This window comes from Furipterus horrens, unplaced genomic scaffold (assembly GCF_987537825.1).
Source record: "Furipterus horrens unplaced genomic scaffold, mFurHor1.1.pri manual_scaffold_17, whole genome shotgun sequence".
Lineage (NCBI taxonomy): Eukaryota > Metazoa > Chordata > Mammalia > Chiroptera > Furipteridae > Furipterus > Furipterus horrens.
The window spans coordinates 63799559-63814560 of record NW_028327187.1 but is presented as its reverse complement, the minus strand read 5'-3'; the positions used below and the strand labels follow the sequence as shown (position 1 = coordinate 63814560).

General features: G+C 39.7%; 1 pseudogene; it reads left to right on the top strand.

Moving 5' to 3' along the window:
* The first annotated feature begins 14012 nt into the window (after window positions 1-14012).
* LOC149991129 (cytochrome c oxidase subunit 5B, mitochondrial pseudogene) lies at window positions 14013-14477 on the top strand (annotated as a pseudogene).
* Window positions 14478-15002: the final 525 nt, after the last annotated feature.

Here is a 15002-nt window from a genome sequence, read left to right as displayed (position 1 = left end):
GAGGAATACAACTACTTCAAAACAAAGGATAACTAGAAATTCCAGAAAATAAAACTACACGGAAGTCCAACATATTAAGTTATAAACCAGCGGTGCCATTTGGGCAGGTAAGAGTTAAAGTAGGCAGTGCTGTTTGCGGTGGCACCCGGAGCGGCAGGCGGCGATCCCCGGCGAGGAGTCCCGGTGGCCAAGCCTCTGGCGGTGCGCGACTCCGGAGCTGGGGAGAGCGGCTACGCAAGCCCCTGGCGGTGCGCGACCCCGGCGAGGAGTCCCGGTGGCCAAGCCTCTGGCGGTGCGCGACTCCGGAGCTGGGGAGAGCGGCTACGCAAGCCCCTGGCGGTGCGCGACCCCGGCGAGGAGTCCCGGTGGCCAAGCCTCTGGCGGTGCGCGACTCCGGAGCTGGGGAGAGCGGCTACGCAAGCCCCTGGCGGTGCGCGACCCCGGCGAGGAGTCCCGGTGGCCAAGCCTCTGGCGGTGCGCGACTCCGGAGCTGGGGAGAGCGGCCGCCGCATCGCCTTGAACAGTGAGGCCCAGGGGGGCGGGAGGACGGATCCCGGTCTCCTAGCTGAATAACTGTGTGAATCCATCTTGGACCCCCGCCCCCAAAGAAAGCACCACAGAACTGCGAAATAGGTCGCGGACAAGCAGGCGCCGGTCGCTAATTTGTGACGCGTACACAGGCACTGCCCCCGACAGCCAGCCCAAGAAAACAAAAAGCATCTGTCAAAATGAGGCAGGCAACTTTAGAAATACCGGTAACACAACTCACCAGGCAGCAGATAGAGAACCTGACAGATGAACAGATAAGAAACCTGTCAGAGGCTCAGTTCTGGGCCATTGTTATCAGGTGGCTTACAGAATTCACAAAAGAGCAGGAAAAAGATATGAAAGAAGCGAAAAACTTTCATAATGAAAGGAACAAAACAGCATACGAGACAGAAGGAAAGGAAATAAAATCCAGAGTTCATTTCAACAAACTGGAATATGGAGAAGGAACAAGCAGTCAACCAATGCAGCGAGAGGAAATGGGAAGCAACAACGAAAGGATCAGAAACCTCTGGGACAGTTATAAAAGGCCCAACATAAGAATCATTGGTTTGCCAGAGAATGAGGAAGATGAACTAGAACTTGAAAAACTGAGTGAAAATATAATAAAGGAGAACTTTCCAGACTTGGGGAAGGGAATAGACCTGCAGGTCCAGGAAGCAAGGAGAGTTCCCAAGACACTGGACCCAGGGAGAACCACTCCAAGACACATTATAATCAAAATGTCAAAAATTAAAGATAAAGAGAGAATCTTAAAAGCAGCAAGAGAGAAGAAAAGAATTATGTACAAAGGGGTCCCAATTAGACTATCAGCTGACTTCTCAAGGGAAACCCTACAGGCAAGAAGAGACTGGCAAGAAATATTCAAAGTAATGAAAATCCAAAACCTACAACCACGAATACTCTATCCAGCGAAATTGTCATTCAGAATAGAAGGACAGAGAAAGTGTTTCCAGGACAAAATAAAACTGAAAGAGTTCATTAGATCCAAACCACTGTTATATGAGATGTTAAAGGGACTGGTTTAAAGAAAAAAAACAGAAGCTAGGGAGATGAAACAAAGGCAAACTAAATAGGCAACGAGAGGGGAAGAGGAACTGTGGGTACGGGAAGCATATTGGGGGGAGGTCAACAGGGAGGGGGAATGGGGAAAGGGAGGGAGATGATATAGGAATTGGGGATCAAGGTAGGAGGGAATGGAATAGACGGAGAGAGGTTGGGAGGAACTGTATGCACAACTAATGGACATAATCTAAAAGGGGGGGACAACAGGAGGGAGGGGGACCACCGGGTGGAGGGGAGCAGAGGGAAGGGAAATTGGCACAAATGTAATAATTTAATCAATAAAACACATTAAATCTGAAAAAAAAAAAAAGAATAATATAGGAAAGGGTGAAACCAGGGAACTTATATGCACAACATTTGGACGTGAACTAAGGGAGGTGGATTGCTGGAGAGAAGGGGGTTGCTGGGCAGAGGGGAGCAAAGGGGAAAAAATGGGAATATTCTAAGAACATAATCAAGAAAATATACTTTAAAAAACTGTGGTACATTTACATAATGGAATACTATGCAGCATTAAGAAAGAAGGAACTCCTTCCATTTTCAACAACATGGATGGAACTAGAGAGAATTATATTTAGTGAAATAAGCCAGGCAAGAAAGAAAAATACCATATTATATCACCTAATACAGGAGTCTAAGGAACAACACAAACAAATGAACTAAATAGAACAAGGAACGGAACAACTGTTATTAGTGTGGAGGGGGAGAGAGAAAGGAGATAAGTAGGGGAAGGGTTTAGTCAAAGAACATGTATAAATGACTCATGGACATGGAAAATGGGGGGTATATGATTGTGGGAGAAGGGTAAGCTGGGTGTGGGTGAGCAATGCGGAAAAAATTGGACAACTCTAATTGAAAAAAACAAAAAAACAAAAAAAGAAGTGTTCTCCAGAAGAACTAAATAAAATAGAGGTGAGAAATTTTCAGATAGAGAGTTTAGAATAATGATTATAAAATTACTCAACAGCATTAAAAAAAAAAAGACGTAGAAATTCAAAAAGGACCAGTTAGAAATAAAGAATGCAATACCTGAAATCAATAATACACTGGAGGGAATAAACAATAGGTTTGATAAAGCAGAAGACTGAATCAATGATTTGGAAGACAAGGTAGAAAAAAACACCTATGGAAAGCAGCAACGAGAAAAAATAATTTTTTAAAACTGAGGAAAGTTTAAGAAACATTCTAGATAACATAAAATGTAACAATATTTGCATCATGGAAATGCCAGAAGGAGAAGAGAGCAAGCAAGGAATTGAGAACCTATTTGAAGAAATAATGACTAATAATTTTCTTAATCTGGTGAAGGAAAAAGACACACAAGTCCATGAAACTCAGAGAGTCCCAAGCAAGTTGGGCACAAAGAGGCCTACACCAACACACATTGTAATTAAAATGACAAGACGTAAAGACAAAGAGAGAATCCTAAAAGGCACAAGAGAAAAGCACGTAGTTACATACAAGGGAGCACAAATTAGACTGTCATTTGATTTCTCAACAGAAACAGTTCAGGCCAGAACAGAGTGGCATGAAAAATTCAAGGTGAGGGAAAACAAGGACCTATAACCAAGGCTACGTTACCCAGCAAGGCTATCATTTAAAATCAAAGGAGAAATAAGGGGATTCTTAGACAAGAAAAAGCGAAAGGAGCTAAATGAATTTATTAACACCAAACTAGTACTGCAACAAATGTTAGTAAGGGATTGCAAAAAGAAGAAGAAGAAGAAGAAGAAGAAGAAGAAGAAGAAGAAGAAGAAGAAGGAGAAGGAGAAGGAGAAGGAGAAGGAGAAGGAGAAGGAGAAGGAGAAGGAGAAGGAGAAGAAGAAGAAGAAGAAGAGAGAGAAGAAGAAGAGGAAGAAGAATAAGAAGAAGGAGAAGAAGGAGGAGGAGGAGGAGGAAGAAGAAGAAGAAGAAAAAGAAGAAGAAGAAGAAGGAGAAGGAGAAGGAAAAGAAAAAGAAAAGAAGGAGAAGGAGAAGGGGAAGAAGGAGGAGAAGAAGGAGGAAGAGGAGGAGGAGGGGGGAGGGGAGGGGGGAGGAGGAAAAGAGGAATATAGGTAAAAGAATAAAATGGCAATAAATTGATACCTATCCATATTCACTTTAAATGTAAATGGTTTAAATGTTCCAGTCTAAAGACATAGGGTAGCTGAATGGATAAGAAAAACAGGAGCCATATATATGCTGCCTTGAAGAGATCAAGAGATACACCAGACTAAAATTAAAAGGATGGAAAAAAATATTTAATGCAAATGGAAAGGAAAAAAAGCTGTGGTAGCAGTACCTATACAGTAGTCCCTCTCTATATCGCGGTTCACTTATCGCGGCCTCACTGTATCATGGGATTTTTAAAAATATTATATTTAATTATTTATTGCGGATTTTTCACTATATCACGGGATTTTGCGGTACTGTATAAGTATGTTGTTAAAGTTACATAGGTTTAAGAGTGTAGAATAAATGTAAGGTTCCTACTTCATGGAGGGGTGTCTAGAACGTAATACCTGTGATAAGTGAGGCAATACTGTATCTGACAAAAGAGACTTTAAGAGAAAGGCTATAGTAAGAGACAAAGAAGGACACTACATAATGATCTTAAAGGGAACAATCCAGCAAGAAGATTACACCCTAGTAAACCTTTACACACCCAACATAGGAGCACCTAAATATGTAAAGCAAATCTTGATGAACATACAGGGAGAGATCATCAGAAACTCAGCAATAGTCACAGATTTTAACACCCCATTGACTTCAGTGGTTAGATCTTCTAGACAGAAAATCAACAAGAATACAGTGGCCTTAAATGACACACTAGATCAAATGGATTTAATGGACATCTTCAGAACATTTTATCCCAAAGCAGTAGAATATACATACTTTTAAAGTGCACATAGAATGTTTTCTAGGATAGACCACTTGTTAGGACGCAAAACAAGTCTCAACAAATTTAAGAAGACTGAAATCATATTAAGTATCTTTTCTGACCACAATGCTATGAAATGAAAACCAATCACAAGGATACTGAAAAATATACAAAGACATGGAAGCTAAACAACATGTTATTAAGTAATTAATGAATAATGATTAGATCAAAGAAGAAATAAAAAATACTTTAAACAAATGAAAATGAACACGCAACAATTCAAAATGTGTGGGGCACTGGGAAAGCAATTCTAAGAGAAAAATTCATAGCATTACAGGTATATCTCAAAAAAGCAAGAAAAAGCTTAAATAAAAAATCTAACTTCACACTTAAAGGAACTTGAAAAAGAACAAAAAACAAAGCTCAAATTGAGTAGAAGGAATAAACCAATAAACATCAAACAGAAATAAACAAATTAGAGTCTAATAAAACAATGATGGAAAAGATCAATGAATCCAAAAACTGGTTCTTTGAAAAGATAAACAAAATTGACAAATCTTTAACCAGGTACATCAAGAAAAACCAGAAAGTATCCAAATAAAATCAGAAATAAAAGAGGAGAAATAACAAAGGATTATAAGAAATAACTGACACCAAAAGAATACAAAGGATTATAACAAAATATTATGAAGAGCTATATGCCAACAAACTGTACAACCTGGATGAAGTGGATAAATATCTAGACACATACGATCTTTCAAAACTAAATCAGGAAGAATCAGAGAATTTGAACAACAGATTAGACCTAGTGAAATTGAAGCAGTAATCAAAAAACTTCCATCAAACAAAAGCCCTGGACCACATCACTTCATAGGTGAATTTTACCAAACATTCTGATAACTGATATCTCTCCTTCTCAAACTATTTCTTTATATTCAAGAGAAGAGGAGGCTCCTAAACTCATTTTCTGAGGCCAGCATTATCCTAATTCCAAAACTAGATAAAGACACTAAAAAAAAAAAAAAATTATAGGTCAATAACCCTGATGAAGTCCTCAACAAAATATTAGCAATCACAATACAGCAACACATCAAAAAGATCCTACACCATGATCAGGTGGGATTTATTCTAGATATGCACGCTTGCTACAACATTTATACATCAATAAATGAGATTCACCACATAAACAAAATGAAGGATAAAACCACATGATCATATCAATAGATGCAGAAAAAGCATTTCATAAAATACAGCATCCATTTATGATAAAAACTCTCAGCAAAGTGGGAATAGAGGAAACATACCTAAACATAATAAAGGCCATATATGAAAAACCCACTATCAGCATCATATACAATGGGCAAAAACTAGAAGCATTTACCTTAAGATCAAGAACCAGACTGGGATGTCTGCTTTTATCTCTCTTATTTGACATATTACCGGAAGTCCTGGCCACAGCAATCAGAAAAGAAGAAGAAATAAAAATCATTCAAATTGGAAAGGAAGAAGTAAATTATGTTTATTTACAGATGACATGATATTGTACATAGAGAACCCCAAATATTCAAAGAAGAAACTTCTAGAACTGATAAATGCATTCAGCAAAGTAGAAGGATACAAAATTACTATCCAAAAATCAGTTGCATTTTTATATGCCAATAACAAACTAACAGAACGAGAAATTATGAAAACAATCCCATTCACAATTGCTACAAAAAAATAAATACCTAGGAATAAATTTAGCCAAGTATGTAAAAAGAACTGTACTTGTAAAATATAAGATACTGAAGAAAGTAATATAAGATGCTAATAAGTAGAAGCACATATTATGGTCATGGAAAGGAAGAATTAACATCATTAACATCCATAGATTCAACAGAATTCTTATAAAGATACCAATGACATATTTCAGAGAACTAGAATAAATATTTCAAAAATTTGTATGGAACCAAAAAAAACCCCAAATGGCAATAGTGATCTTGAGAAAGAAGAACTAACTTGGAGGTACCATGATACCTAATATCAAACTATACTATAAGTTCAAAGAAATCAAAACAGCATTGTGTTGGCATAAAAAAAGACACCTAGATCAGTGGAACGGAATAGAGAGCTCAGAAATGAACCAACACCTTTATAGTAAATAGATATTTGACAGAGGAATCAAACACAAACAAGGGACTAAAGATAGTTTATTCAACAAATGGTGTTGGAGATATTGGACAGTTACGTGCAGAAAACTGAAACTAAACTACTTTCTTATTCCATACCCAAGAATAAATACAAAATTTATTAAAGACTTAAATGTTAGACTCAAAACCATAAAAATCCTAGAATAAAACATAGGCATAAAATTCTTGGACATTGCTAATAAAAATATTTTTTTCTGAAGTATCTCCTCAAGCAAGGGAAATGAAAGAAAAAACAAACAAAGGGGACTACATCAAACTGAAATGTTTTTGCACAGCAAAAGAAACCGTCAACAAGATAATAAGATAGTCCACGGAATCAGAGAACGTATTTGCAGATATATTTGATAAGGGGTTACTATCCAGAATTTATAAAGTACTTACAAAACTCAATACCAAAACAAACAAACAAACAAAAACAACCCAATTAAATAATGGGCAAAGGACCTGCATAGACACTTCACCAAAGAAGACATAAAGATGGTCAATAAACATGAAAAGATGCTCAATGTCACTAATCATTAGAGAAATGCAAAATAAAACTACAATGAGATATTACCTCACACCCGTCAGAATGGCTATCATCAATAAATCAACAAACAAGTGCTGACAAGGATGTGGAGAAAGGAGAACTCTTTTGCACTGTTGATGGGAGTGCAGATTGATGCAACCATTGTGAAAAGCAGTATGAAGATACCTCAAAAAACTGAAAATGGAGGGGGGGCATGGCAGCAGAGTAAATAGCAGTGTTGTCTGCTTGCTCTTATCAGGGAAGGACTTGGAGTACAAACACAGAGGGGAGTGAGTGAGTGCAGCTTTCAGATGAGGTGAACAGGGCCAGGAATGTGAAAGCATCATGGGAGAGGGCAGAAAACACAGTCTGCATTGTCCAAGCCTGGTGCCTCTGCCTCACCAAAGGGGGCAGCTTCTGACTGGCTCATTAGCTGAAATCTGCTTGGAAGCTGTGCCCCCACCATAGGCTCCTTGACCAGTGAAGTCTCGAAGGGAGTCAGTGAGAAGGGTTGGTGAAACATCCGGAGGTGTGGGAAGACAGAGAACAGACCAGACTGAGACACTGTGTGAACTGATTCTTGGTGGGGACCCCCAAGACTGGGAACCCTGCACACACAGGCACGTGCACCAAGGCTCCATGAAACAGAAATGAAGAATTGAGCTGCAGAGAAGGGCCCACATGGGAAAGCTGCTGTGGAACCCCAGAATTGGTAGGGAGCCCAGGAAGGCAACTCTGCACACACACCCGTGCACCAGGGCTCTGCCAGGAAGGGTCACAGGGTGTTGCTGCAATTTGGAGGCAACACTAAGACTTTTTTTTGGAGGAGTGGAGGCAAGACCTGAGGCTGGGCAGGGACTATGGGTGTGTGTACTGGCTCACTGGCAGAGTAGCATTGCTAGACAAGTGTGAGGAGTGCTAGAGGGTACTGCATGACCAGTTGAGGGGGGGTGCAATTCAGTGCAGCTCACAGAAGAGAGCTGCAGCAGACCCACAAGTGAGAGAATAGCGACCTCAGAATCCAGCTAGATCTCCTCACAGCCAGACAGCAGAAAGATATGAAACCCATGGAATTTTGACCAGGGATGGAGCCAGAAAGAGAAGACAGTGTTTTGGTGGAAATCAAGTCTCTGGGTAGGGGCATTTCTTTATGCCCCCCTGACCAGGTGTCCTGTGACTCAGATAAGCAAGTTGGACTTGCTGACGCCGGCAGCTGTAAGCTGTTCCAGGCCACTGAGCTATGGTATCCTGAGAATAAAGAGATTTTGCTGAGTACTCCATTATTCCCTTGTCTTATTATCTTGTTTGAAGCTTAGCCTTAAGGATGTATAGTTTTGTTTTGTACTTAAAGTAGTTAATGTTTGAATTCTGGCATCCTGTTTTCTCTTTATGCAATATGGTGTGTATCCTTTAATTGCCACCCTCAGAATTCAATAAAAGGACAGTGCTTGCTCTGCTCAGTGCTGACTTGCCTGAGCCTGCGGCAGCCCCCCGTTCATCCACATTCTGCCTGCTAGAATTACCTCAGCGTTCTCGGTCATCTCACATTTAATACAACACAGTGCCCAAAGTTTGTACTGGGGAAAAGCTCTTTCTTTAACCTGTTTCCTACCTTCTCTACCTCTTCTTCTCTTCTTATTTAATGTTTTTGTTGGTTTGTTTTGTTTATCCTCCGTTTAGCACTAAATATGTAACATATGACTGCTATATAAACCTAACACTATATACTTCCACTTTCTCAATTCAGTCTGCCTTTTTCCCTCCCTTTTGCAACAATGTCTCACATTGTCTTGTCCCTACTTGCTATTATTATTACTATTCTACCACTTTCCCTCACAAAAAATCATCTTTCTCTCAGTTAGCCAACTCTTATCTGTTTTTCCTTTAGTATAATAGTCTTAATTTCCTTACATCTATATTAACTGGCTCATTTGCTGCTGATAGTGTAATTGTGGGTGGGGGATATTTTTGAGGGTGTGGGTTTCTTGCCTGGGTTGTGTGTTTATGTTTTAACAGTATCTTAACAAAAGAATTCAAGATGTGGTGGGGAGAATGACTCTCAGTCAACTAGCCAGAGGGAAGGCCCCACCAATGAACAACACAATAACCAAAACTGTAATACAACCAGACAGCCTAAACAAACAGCATAAGGCATCCCAAGAGCATGAAGATCAGGAGATCAAAGAGACTGCACCACTGAATCACCCTGGTTTTCTATTACAGAAGGTCACATTATGAAAGTGGGAAATCAAGCAGACAAATTTAAGAAACAAACAAACAAACAAATAAGAAGAAGCATATAAAATGGGGAGACAAAGAAACAACCTCCAAAGGAAAGGAAAAGAGGAATCCTCAGAAAGATTGCTAGATGAAACAGAGGCAAGCAAACTATCAGACATGGAATTTAAAAGAATGGTTATAAGGAAGCTCAAAGAACTTGACAAACTCAGAGAAAACTGCAACGAACTCCAGGAAAACTACAGAGAATTCCAGGGAACCTGTGAAGAACTCCAGGAAAACTATGAAGAACTCCAGGAAAGCTACAAGGAACTTACTAAACTACACCAGCATTAAAAAGGACATAGAGACTCCCGGACAAGCTGGAGGCTTAGACAGACACAATGCATCTCCCTCCACAACTAAGAAGGAATACAACTACCTCAAAACTAGAGACAACTAGAAGTTCCAGAAAACCGAACTGCATGGAAGTCTAAAAAACAAAGATATGGTATAAGGAAAAAAACACTCATCCAAACAGGTAGGACGGGTGGAGCCGGGGCGGAAAGGATGTGGTGTGGTGGCAACAGCAGCGGCGGCAGTGGCAGGTCAGGAGAAAATGCAGTCAAACATTTTAAAGGGTTGCGAGGGACACCTGGGGAGTACTCCCAGCACCAGACCAGACCACACAGCTCATGGTTCCTGAGCTGGGGACAATAAAGTCTCATTGCTTCTGAGTGTGCAAACAAGTGGGGATTGGGGCGAAGTCAGAAACTGCCAATCTCTCAGCAGAGTCTGCTGGTTTAAAGGGCCCCCATGGTCCTAGAACATCCACAGACCCACCCACTCTGGGAACGATGGCCAGGGCAACAGCTACAGAGATGTCAGGCCCATTTGGAAGTGGGAGAAGTGCCTAGAAAAGGGGCAAGTGCTAGGAAACTGGCATTGTTCCATCTCAGGCCCCTCACCTTAACATAGCACCACAATGTGGTGAAACAGGTTGCCCTGTACTGACGAATGCCTATGTTCTGCCGCTTACAATGTAACAGGTGTGACAGCTTTACGAAAGAGGCAGAAGCAAACAAACACAGGAGCCTATAAAAATGAGGAGAGAGAGAAGTATGGCCCCCAAAAAGGAACGGATCAAGGTTCCAGTGAGAGAACTAAGCGATGAGGTGATTGCCAACCTAACAGACAAGGAGATAGCTAACTTAAGAGATGCTGAGTTGAAAACACTGGTCATAAAGATGCTCACAGACCTGACACATATGCTTAAGTATGGAAAATGCATAAGGGAAGAAGAGAAGGCTATGCTGAATAAAACAAAGCAAAATCTACACAAAACCAATGGTGAAGAGAAAGACACCGGGATTCAAATCAATGATTTGGAACATAAGGAAGAAAAAAACAGTCAACCAGTACAGAATGAGGAAACAAGAATTGAAAAAAATGAGGAGAGGCTTAGGAACCTCTGGGACAACTTTAAACGTGGCAACATACAAATCATAAGGGTGCCAGGAGAAGAGGAAGAGCAAGAAATCAAAAGCTTATGTGAAAAAGTAATGAAGGAAAACTTCCCAATTTTGGCGAAGGAAATAGACATACAAGACCAGGAAGCACCGAGAGTCCCAAAGAAGCTAAACCTAAAGAGGACCACACCAAGAATACATCATAATTAAAATACCAAAGGTGAAGGATAAAGAGAGAATCTTAAAAGAAGCAAGAGAGGAGCAGAGAGTTATCTACAGAGGGGTGCCGATCAGACTCTCAGCTGATTTCTCCGAAGAAACTTTGTAGGGAAGAAAAGACTGGCAAGAAGAATTCAATGTTATGAAAAGCTTGGACCTACAACCAGGACTCCTCTATCCAGCAAAGCTATCATTTAGAATGGAAGTACACATAAAGTGCTTTCCAGACAATGTAAAGCTAAAGGACTTCATCACCACCAAGCCATTATTATATGAAATGTTAAGGGGACTTATTTTTTTAAAAAAAGAAGATCAACACTATAAAGAACAACAAACACAACTATCAACAACTGAATCTAAAAAATAAAAAAACAAAAACAAACTAAGCGACGACAAGAACAGGAACAGAATCATAGGTGTGGGGATCATTTGCAGGGTTATCAGCTGGGAGGAGGAAGGGTGAGAAAAAAGGAAATGGTGCAGTGTCTAAGAAGCATAATTGGATGGTACAAAATAGACAAGGGAAAGTTAAGAATAATAAAGGAAAGAGTGAAGCCAAAGAACTTATATGCATAACCCATGGACGTGAACTAAGGAGGGTGGGATTGCTGGAGGGAAGGAGAGTACTAAGAAGAGAAGAGCAAAACGAAAAGAAATTGGATCTACTGTAACAACATAATCAATAAAATATGCTTTTAAAAAAGGACAGAGAAACTATCAGTAAGAGCGAGGAGGAAATGAAGATACAATTCCTGAACTGAAGGATGCAGTAGAAGGAATAAAAAGTAGGCTAGAGTAAGCAGAGGATTGGATCAGCGAGCTGGAGGACAACATAGAAAAAATTCCTAGAGATTGCAACAAAATGACAAAAAGTTTAAAAAGAATGAAGATGGTTTAAGAGAGCTGCAGGAAAACATTAAACTTAAGAGTATCCATATTATAGGGATGCCAGAGGGAGAAGAAAGGGAGCAAGGGAGAGAAAACCTATTTGGTAATGACAGAAAGCTTCCCTGACTTGAAAAGAGAAAAAAAACCACACAAGTCCAAGAAGCGCAGAGGGTCTCAGTGAAGATAAACCCACAGAAGCCCACTCCAAGACACATTATAATTAAAATGGCAACATTAAAATACAAAGAGAAAACCCTAAAGGCAGCAAGAGAGAAACAACAAAAAGCATACAAAGAAACTCCAATAAGACTATCAGCTGATTTCTCAACAGAAACACTACAAGTCAGAAGGGACTGGCAAAAAATATATGAGACAATGAAAAACAAAGGCCTACAATCAAGACTACTCTATCCAGCAAGACTCTCATTCAAAATGGAAGGTGAAATGAAGAGTTTCCCAGACAAAAGAAAGCTAAAAGAATACGTTTCCGCCAAAAAACCAGCATTGAAAGAAATGATAAAAGAACTGTTTTAAGAAGATGAAGAAAAAGAGAAAGACAGAGAGAGAGAGAGAGAGAGAGAGAGAAGAACACAGGTACAAAGAGAAAAAAATGACAATGAATAAGTATCAATAATAATCTTAAATGTAAATGGATTAAATGCTCCAATGAAAAGACATAGAGTAGCTGAATGGATAAGAAAACATGACCCATATATATGGCTACAAGAGACTTACCTGAGAAGAAAAGATCTACACAGATTGAAAGTTAAGGGATGGAAAAAGTATTTCAAGCAAATGGACATGAAAAAAAATGGGGGGTAGAACAATTTATATCATACAAAATAGATTTCACAACAGAGGCCCTAAAAAGAGACAAAGAAGGACATTTCATAATACATAAAAGAACAATCCATCAGGAAGATAAAACTCTGGAAAGTGTATATGTACCCAAATAGGAATACCTAAATATATAAGAAAAGTCTTGGGAGACTACAAGAAAGATATCAACAACAAACTCAAAGCAGGGGGTTTTAACACCCATTATTAACAATGGACAAATCTTAGAAGCGAAGAAACAGCAAGGATATTGAGGCATGGAACAATACTCTAGATCAAATCAACTTAATTGATATATATATATAAACTTTCACTCCAGAGAAGCAAAATATACATTCTTTCCAAGTGCACATGGAACATTTTCAGAGACCACATGGTAGGGCACAAAACAAGTCTCAACAAATTCGTGAAAATTGAAATTATATCAGGCATCTTCTCAGACCACAATGGCCTGAAACAGAAAACCAACCTCAAGGAAAAAACTCAAAAACAATCAAACTCATGGAGAATGAATAACATGCCATTAAATAATGAATAGGTTAACAATGACATCAAGGAAGAAATAAAGAAGTTTCTGACCTGGCTGCTGTGGCTCAGTGGATTGAGTGTCAGCCTGCGAGCCAAGTGTCGCTGGTTCGATTCCCAGTCAGAACAGATGACTAGGTTACATGGAATTTCCCCAGTTGGGGGTGCGAGTGAGAGGCAACCACACAGTAATGTTTCTCTTCCTCTTTTTCTCCTTTACCCCAGCTCTAAAAAATAAATAAATAAACAAAAATAGAAATAAATTATTGAAAAATAAAATAAAATAAAATAAAAGGTAAAGAAAACCACCCTTAAAAAAAAAGTTTCTGGAAACTAATGATAATGAACACAAAACAGACCAAAAGCTATGGGCCACATAGAAGGCATTCCTGAAAGTAACTTCATAGCAATACAGGCCTATCTAAAAAGGAGGGAAGAATCTCAAATAAAAAATCTATCCTGACAGAACAAGAACTAGAGGAACAAAGACAAACAAAGCCCAAGGCGAGTAGAAGAAAGGAAATCATCAAGATCAGAGCAGAATTAAATGACATAGTGTCAAAACAAAAATTCGAAACATCAATAAAACCAGGAATTGGTTCTTTGAAAAGATAAATAAAATCAACAAGCTTCTAGCCAGGCTAATGAAGATAAAAAGAGAGAAGACCCAGAGTGTTGTAGCGGGCGTGATGTCTTCAAGGTTACTTCGCATAGCAGGACTGCTGGTCGCGCAGGCCCTGAGAGCCCGCGGTCCCAATGGGGTAACTGCGGCGCGCTCCATGGCGTCTGGAGGTGGTATTCCTACAGATGATGAACAGGCAACTGGGCTGGAGCGGGAGGTCATGATGGCTGCGCGGAAGGGACTGTACCCGTACAATATGCTAGCTCCAAAGGCAGCTTCAGGCACCAAGGAAGACCCCAATTTAGTCCCTTCCATCACCAACAAGCGAATAGTGGGCTGCATCTGTGAAGAGGACAACAGTGCTGTCATCTGGTTCTGGCTGCACAAAGGAGAGACCCAGCGATGCCCTAGCTGTGGAACCCACTATAAGCTGGTGCCCCACCAGCTGGTCCACTGAGCCCCTACACTAACTCTTTGAAAATGCACTGTCAAGTTTCCTGTCTCCGATAAAGACTAGCCATTGCTTTGGCTCCTCCTAAAAAAAAAAAAAAAAAAAAAAAGAGGACCCAAATAAACAAAAATCAGAAACAGAAAAGGAGAAATCCTCACTAATATCACAGAAACACAAAGGATTGTAAAAAATCACTCAGAACAACTATATGACAAGATATTTGACAACCTAGATGAAATGGACAAATTTCTGGAAACATACAATATTCCAAAATTGAATCAAGAAGAAGCAGAAAGCCTGAATAGACTGATAACAACTAGTAAAATTGAAGCAGTAACCAAAAAACCCTCGGGACACAAAAGCCCTGAACCGGATGGCTTCAAAGGCAAATTTAAGAAAACATTTAGGGAAGAACTAACTCCTATCCTTCTCAAGCTATTTCATAAAATCCAAATAGAAAGAAGGCTCCCAAACTTTTTCTATGAGGCCAGTATTACCCTAATTCCAAAACCAGGTCAAGAAACTACAAAGAAAGAAAATTACAGGCCTATATCACTGATGAAAATAGATGCTAAAATCCTCAACAAAAGATTCACAAACCGGATC